This window comes from Scylla paramamosain, chromosome 18, assembly GCF_035594125.1.
Source record: "Scylla paramamosain isolate STU-SP2022 chromosome 18, ASM3559412v1, whole genome shotgun sequence".
NCBI lineage: Eukaryota > Metazoa > Arthropoda > Malacostraca > Decapoda > Portunidae > Scylla > Scylla paramamosain.
This window is the reverse complement of record NC_087168.1, coordinates 12,144,309-12,152,149: the sequence shown is the minus strand read 5'-3', so window position 1 is coordinate 12,152,149 and position 7,841 is coordinate 12,144,309. Positions and strand designations below refer to the sequence as shown.

Genomic DNA, 7,841 nt, shown 5'->3' with positions numbered 1-7,841 from the left:
CGCTGAAAGGTTTAAAGATAAGGAGCTCAAAAAGACACTATTTTATACTCAGAGTTATTAAATACCACCTCCGAGTACTGCTTTTACCGGCCAGCTCTATCAGCCCCGCCAGGTACCGCCAGACAGGTGGCACGCACTCAGCACAAGTCGCAGTTCTCTACCTTGCCTCCCCTCCCACCTAAAGTAGATAGAGTGATTTCGACCGCTTTGGTAAGAGAACCACGCGAGTTTGAAAGAGGAGCCACGCTGCCAAAGACTGAGAGGGAGCCTGGACTCAAATTTGCCAAGACTACTAAAAGAGGAGCCACATTTCCAGACTAAAAGAGAAGAGGAGCCACATTTAAAGACTAAAAGAGAAGAGGAGCCACATTTAAAGACTAAAAGAGAAGAGGAGCCACATTTAAAGACTAAAAGAGAAGAGGAGCCACATTTAAAGACTAAAAGAGAAGAGGAGCCACATTTAAAGACTAAAAGAGAAGAGGAGCCACATTTAAAGACTAAAAGAGAAGAGGAGCCACATTTAAAGACTAAAAGAGAAGAGGAGCCACATTTAAAGACTAAAAGAGAAGAGGAGCCACATTTAAAGACTAAAAGAGGAGAGGAGCCACATTTCCAGACTAAAAGAGGAGTCACATTTCCAGACTAAAAGAGGAGAGAAGCTTGAGGAGCAAAACAGAGAAAGTAGTAGTAGCAGCAGCAGTAGTAGTAGTAGTAGTAGTAGTAGTAGTAGTAGTAGTAGTAGTAGTAGTAGTAGTAGTAGTAGTAGTAGTAGTAGTAGTAACATTAGTATGCAATGCCTGTAGTAATACGTAGCTGTAGTTGAGAAAGGAGAAGGAGGAGGAGGAGGAGGAGGAGGAGGAGGAGGAGGAGGAGGAGGAGGAGGAGGAGGAGGAGGAGGAGGAGGAGGAAAATGAGAATAAGGAGTCACCATCGAAAATAGGAAAACAATAGCATCTCTCTCTCTCTCTCTCTCTCTCTCTCTCTCTCTCTCTCTCTCTCTCTCTCTCTCTCTCTCTCTCTCTCTCTCTCTCTCACAGACATACACACACAAAACCATCACGTTTTCCTTCAATCACTGACATGTAAACTTTTTCTTTTCACCTCAATCACACCTGAGGCAGCAGCAACTGAGGGAAAAGTCACAATTTTTGCGATTGGTGTAGTTGGTGGTTACTCTTCTCTCTCTCTCTCTCTCTCTCTCTCTCTCTCTCTCTCTCTCTCTCTCTCTCTCTCTCTCTCTCTCTCTCTCTCTCTCTCTCTCGTGTGACAGCTGCCGTAGTTACAGAAGGCAACCGCAGCCCAGCCTCGCCCACCTGTCTTGTCTTGTCTCGTCTTTCCAACTGCTTGTCTCTCCGTCTGCTTGCTTAAATAAAAGTCAATGCCTGCCCACCTGTATGCTTACTAATTAGTCCACCTGTCTGTGTCTATTCGTCTACCTATTTGTCTGTCCGCCTGAATGTTTGCTTGCCTGTCTGTCTGTCTGTCTGTCCGTTTTTTCTGTGCGTCCGAATGTTTGCCTGTCTCTCTGTCTGTCTCTCTGCGTGTCTGAATGTTCGCTTGCCTCTCTGTTTGTCCGTTTGTCTGAGCGTCCGAATGTTTACCCGTTTACCTGTTTGTCTGCTTATCTCCCTGTTTGTTTAAATGCTTCCCTGCCTGTCTATCTGTCTGTCTGTCTGTCCTCTGTTTGAATGCTTCCCCGCCTGTCTATCTGTCTGTCTGTCTGTCCTCTGTTTGAATGCTTCCCCGCCTGTCTGTCTGTCTGTCTGTCTGTCCATCTGTTGTTTATCTTTTGGTCTGTCTGTCTGTATGTCTTTTAAATAGTATCGTGGGTATTCGTGTATATTTAAAAGTGTATAAAGGGGATGTTTATTAAGAACCCCCACGTTATCTTGAATACAAGAAGCAAAACACAGCAACACCAACACACCAGTGCTGCAAGTAACACACGCTGCAGGGAGACGGAGGAAAGGCAATACTGTTTTGTAGCGTACGAGGTGCAGCAATACTAACGTGATAAAGTACATAGGCATTGCAATACAGGGAAAACAACACATTGCAACACACCACAATACAATACAACACAATAGCAGGATTATTATATATATTCGTGCACTGTTAATATCCGTATTGCTTTGAGTGTGTGTGTGTGTGTGTGTGTGTGTGTGTGTGTGTGTGTGTGTGTGTGTGTGTGTGTGTGTGTGTGTGTGTGTGTGTGTGTGTGTGTGTGTGTGTGTGTGTGTGTGTGTGTGTGTGTATGTATGTATGTATGTATGTATGTATGTATGTATGTATGTATGAATGTGTATATGTATGTTTCTAAGTATGTACTGTCTTGAAATAATAGGCTGTACTTTCACAGTCAAGGTATACTCAAAATTTGCATGTACGTATGTATGTATGTATCCATGTATGTATGTATGTATGCATATGTATGGTTCCAAATGCATACTACCTATAGGCGTGTGTAATATTAGAAAAAAGCCGTATTTTCCATGAACCACTCAAAAAAAAAAAAATATGTAGGCCTATGTATGTGTGAATTTATGTATGTATGAACGTACAGACAGGCATTACCCATATGTATACCTACAGAACTATGTATACAAGCCATGAATTATGACCAGCACCAAATATTCATGTCTGTATTTACTTTCCTTCCCATTAACAAATACCACTTTCCTAACCAATACCTACCCCCCCCCTCTCTCTCTCTCTCTCTCTCTCTCTCTCTCTCTCTCTCTCTCTCTCTCTCTCCTCGTTCCATGCACCCAAAAACTATATTTAGGCTATGTTGAAGGACAATTTTTTTCCCCACATCGTTTAGTAATTTGCAACGTAACTATAATGTGATGCACCGCCATATTGAGTGAAGGGAGGGGAAGGAAAGGGAAGGGAAGGGGAGGAAGGGAAAGCAAAAGGAAGGGAAGAGAAGGGGAGGGACGGAGAAGAGGAAGAAGGGAATAAGAGGATGGGTTGATAAGGAGGGAATGTAAGGGAAGGGAAGGAAAGGTGGAGGGGAGTGGAAGGGAAGGGAAGGGAAGGGAAGGAAGGAAAGGAAGGGAAGGGAGGAAGGGAAGGGAAGGAAGGAAAGGAAGGGAAGGGAGGAAGGGAAGGGAAGGAAGAGTAAGAACAGGGAATGGAAGGAGGATGGAAGGGTGGAAGGATAAAAGAAACGAAAGCTGGATAGGAGGGCTGAGAGAGAGAGAGAGAGAGAGAGAGAGAGAGAGAGAGAGAGAGAGAGAGAGAGAGAGAGAGAGAGAGAGAGAGAGAGAGAGAGAGAGAGAGAGATGGAAATGAATAGATGAATGAAGGAATAGAAAAAGAGAAAAAAGAGAAAAAAAGAAGGTAAGGAAGGAAGGGGAGACCAAGGAAAGAAAGAAAGTAGGGAGACGGGAAGAGAAGATAAAAAATAATTATTATGAACACGCAAGGAGAGAGGGGGAAGAATTTTAAGAAAAGAAGGAACACAGGAGGGGAGGATGAGAAGAAGACGAGGAGGAGGAGGAGGAGGAGGAGGAGGAGGCAGTTACCCAGGGAAGGAAGGATAGAATGAATGAACGAAGGAAGGAAAAAGAAGGAAAGAAGGAAGGAAGGCGAACAAACAGGAAGGAAGAAGCAATAAAAAGAAATTATATAATACGAGACAAGGACGGAGAGAGAGAGAGAGAGAGAGAGAGAGAGAGAGAGAGAGAGAGAGAGAGAGAGAGAGAGAGAGAGAGAGAGAGAGAGAGAGAGAGAGAGAGAGAGAGAGAGAGAGAGTAAAGAATAAAAACAATAAAGGATGAGTGGAAGAAAGAGGGAAAGAGAAGAGTGACAGAAAGAAGGAAGTGGAAGAGAGAAAAAAATAACCACATGTGAATGAAAATAAACGAACATAAACAAAAGGAAGGAATAAATAAGGGAAGAAACAAAGAAGAACAAAAGAAAATGGATAAGAGGAAGTGAGAGAGGAGGAGGAGGAGGAAGGGAAATTGTCCAGGAGGAAGAGAGAAGGACGGAGAGGAGGGAAAGTGGAGGCAGAGGAGGAGGAGGAGGAGGAGGAGGAGGAGGAGGAGGAGGAGGAGGAGGAAAGGTTGTGGCTACGTGGAGATAAGTGATGTAGTGAGGCCTTGGAGAGAGAGAGAGAGAGAGAGAGAGAGAGAGAGAGAGAGAGAGAGAGAGAGAGAGAGAGAGAGAGAGAGAGAGAGAGAGAGAGAGAGAGAGAGAGAGAGAGAGAGATTTTCCCCTGCTAAAAAAAACTACAATAAATACATAAATAATAATAAATAAAAATGGAAAGAAATGAGAGAAGGAGAGGAAAGGAAAGTACACAACAAATAAATAAAATGCAATGGTTGTCATGCACACCTAAGGCCAAATTTATGTACTGTTGTTGTTGTTGTTGTTGTTGTTATTGTTATTGTTGTTGTTGGTTACTGTCAAATATAAAATACCTTACGTTTTTCCGAGTAGCGTGTCCTAGATTCCATTTTCCCTTTTGTTTTGTTTTGTTTGTTTTTTTTGTTTTTTTTTCCCCCGAGACTGATGAAAGTGTAACAAGAAACGTAAAGTCGATGGACCGTTTTCAATACTACCAAAAAAAAAAAAAACACACACAAATAACTAACTAGATTAATGACCCATTAACCAATCAACGCACTAACCAGCAAAGAAACGAACTCAATGAATAAACAAACAAATAAATACACAAAGATAAACAAACATTAATTAACCGGTAAAGATTAAAAACAATTACCAACATTTATTTTTTTTTTTTCATCCCAATAACATTCTTAATTAGTAACATCACAACATTTCCTGATGATGCTCAAAATTATGCCAGCGTTAATATCTTATAAAGCCACCCTCTCTCTCTCTCTCTCTCTCTCTCTCTCTCTCTCTCTCTCTCTCTCTCTCTCTCTCTCTCTCTCTCGCACACACGCACAAAAAACAGACACACCAGATACAATAAAGGCGACAAAAACACGAAAAACCAATCAAGAAATCAGCCTTGCGTTCCCCAACTGACCTGCCTCTCCTTCCCCTCTCCCCACGCCTCCAGCCAGCCCCGCCCCGCCTCGCCCCGCCACGCCCTCCAGACACGTGTGCGAGACTGGACCTGGGCGGGGAGGGGCGTTGGGAAGGGAGGAGGAGGGGCAAGGGTTGAGGAGAGGGGGGTAAGATGCGAACTTTTGCCTTAGTGGTTTGTGATCATGCACGTGTTAGCCGCTAGTCATGCACGCTTCCTATTGTGATGTAGGGAGGGGAGGGAGGGGAGGGGAGGGGAGGGGCAGGGAGGAGAGGGAGGGAGGGAGGAAAGGAAAGGAAAAGAAAGGAAAGGAAAGGAAAGGAAAGGAAAGGAAAGGAAAGGAGAGAGAGAGAGAGAGAGAGAGAGAGAGAGAGAGAGAGAGAGAGAGAGAGAGAGAGAGAGAGAGAGACTAGCATAATTTGGTAAGTGTACTGTAAGATAAGACAGATAATTAGTGTGACTGATTTGTGTATTAATTGTTAAACTGGCTGACTGGCTGACTGATTGACAGAAAGACAGACAGACTGACAGAGTGACGGACAGAGACTGACTGGCTGAAAGATATACCGACACAGATAGATAGATATAAAAGATGGACAGAGTATGGATAGTTTTGTAAATTGATAAACAGATAGACAGATAGATACTCGTAAATAGATAAGTAGATAGATAGATAGATAGATAGATAGATAGATAGATAGATAGATAGATTGATATATGAATAAACATAGATATTTGTAGAACGATCCTGTAGAAACAGATAGGAAGGGAAATTCCAAGACAGACGAACAAACAGACACATTCTGAACCTACACAAACAGATAGACGGCTGTAGAGAAAAGTAGATAGATATTTAGATAAAGAAATTGATACAAACCCGTACATATACATACATACATACAGACGGACAGTACAATAGAAAATAATAATGACTGCAATACTGATAGACAGAAAAACTGACACAGATTGATGCAAAGTATGACACAGATTTATAGATAAGACGATTAGACGTGACACACACACACACACACACACACACACACACACACACACACACACACACACACACACACACACACACACACAAGAAGAATGTAATGGAAGTGGTATCAATTAATTAAACTCAGAAGAAGAAGAAGAAGAAGAAGAAGAAGAAGAAGAAGAAGAAGAAGAAGAAGAAGAAGAAGAAGAAGAGGTAGCTGCCTGCACGCCGCCCCATAAAGAAGACAGAAGGATAATTGTAAGCTACTGCATCACTATAAATCCTTCTTAATGACCGAGGCGTGTGGCGGTGGTGGTGATTGTGATGATGATGATGATGATGATGATGATGATGATGACACTACAACTACAGCAATAATAAAAAAAAAAACTATAACGTAAAAAAATGCTAGGTATTTTATTAAGATATTCTTGTGATGCGTGAGAATGTTTGACTCATTGATTCCAGGTAAAATAGAGGTGTATGTAATAGCTTTTTAGTAATAGCAGTAATACGTACTTGTAACAATATAGAGGTAATAGTAGTAGTAGTAGTAGTAGTAGTAGTAGTAGTAGTAGTAGTAATACATAGGAAAAGAACAACAGGTAGAGCAAGAACAAGAACAAAAAGAAAGAAAGAAAGACAGTAGTAAAAGAAGAATAGGTAGTACGAATAAGAACCTACTTCACACACACACACACACACACACACACACACACACACACACACACACACACACACACGACAATGCACTTGAAGTTGTCTCGCCACCAAACAGTAATAATCATAAAAACTGACAGCTGAGAATTCACTTCTTTGGAAGTACCGGCCACACACACACACACACACACACACACACACACACACACACACACACACACACACACAGGTAGAATAGGAATAAGAATAATCTATTATATGAAGAAATTATTAGTTTTTTTTTTTTATATCTGGACTATAAAAATAAAACAAAACAAAAAATACTTTCAATTTCTTTTACTTTTTTTTCGTTACTTTTAACCACTAATTAACTAACACTAATTAACAAATGCATAATTACCTTTAATATCAACGGTGGCAGGTGAAGCAGACGATTTGCGCGTAATTAAATCCACCCAGACCACCACCTGTTATTAATCCAAAGATGGCGGGTGGAACAGATCACCTTTCCGCAAACAATAATAATAACAACACGTTTTCTCGCCTCCCTGTCCCTCAGTATCGATCACAACACTCAAACAAACCCTTTTCCACCCACTCACTCCCTCCACGCCCTTAATTCTCACCTCACACCCTCACTAGCATCCTCACAGCAATATTTCTCCTCCCCTACCACCGAAAGCACTAATGTCAAACAGAAGTACAGGATAATCCACTGAAGAGCCCGAGACGACACATACACCCCCTCTCACCACATGTTTGCCACTGAGATGCTGACGGAGTGACGGTCTGCGAGCCATGTGCAGCCGCTCTATCAGTTGCCATTAGTCACAATATTCTACATTTTAATAATTTTTTCACCTAATTCCCTTCATTCTACTGCCTCACGACATAGTATATACACTCAATACTTATTTATATACAGGCTACATACGTTTTTGGCGATCCGCGTGCCCGGGAAAGCGTAAAATAACGATATATCTGGCGAGTGAGTTAGATGCCAGATGCGTGATAACTCCTGCCGTCTTTCTGGAATAACAAATAGTAAACACATCATGGAAAGGAGGCGGGATGGAAGAGGGAAGGAGGTAAAAGAGACCTGTGCCTTGCCCCCCTCCTTCAACATGCCCCCCCATCGTGTCCCTTTCTCTGTGCCTCCTTCCACTCCCCTCCCTCAACTTGAAGGCGTGG

General features: G+C 42.2%; 1 long non-coding RNA gene across 3 annotated transcripts in view; it reads right to left on the bottom strand.

Moving 5' to 3' along the window:
- LOC135109118 (uncharacterized) overlaps window positions 1-7,402 on the bottom strand; it is a 187,939-nt gene extending 180,537 nt beyond the window's left edge. For all 3 annotated transcript variants that reach the window (XR_010272582.1, XR_010272580.1, XR_010272581.1), the window contains exon 1: window positions 7,051-7,402. This is a non-coding gene — a long non-coding RNA (uncharacterized LOC135109118). The remainder of the gene's footprint in view (window positions 1-7,050) is intronic.
- Window positions 7,403-7,841: the final 439 nt, after the last annotated feature.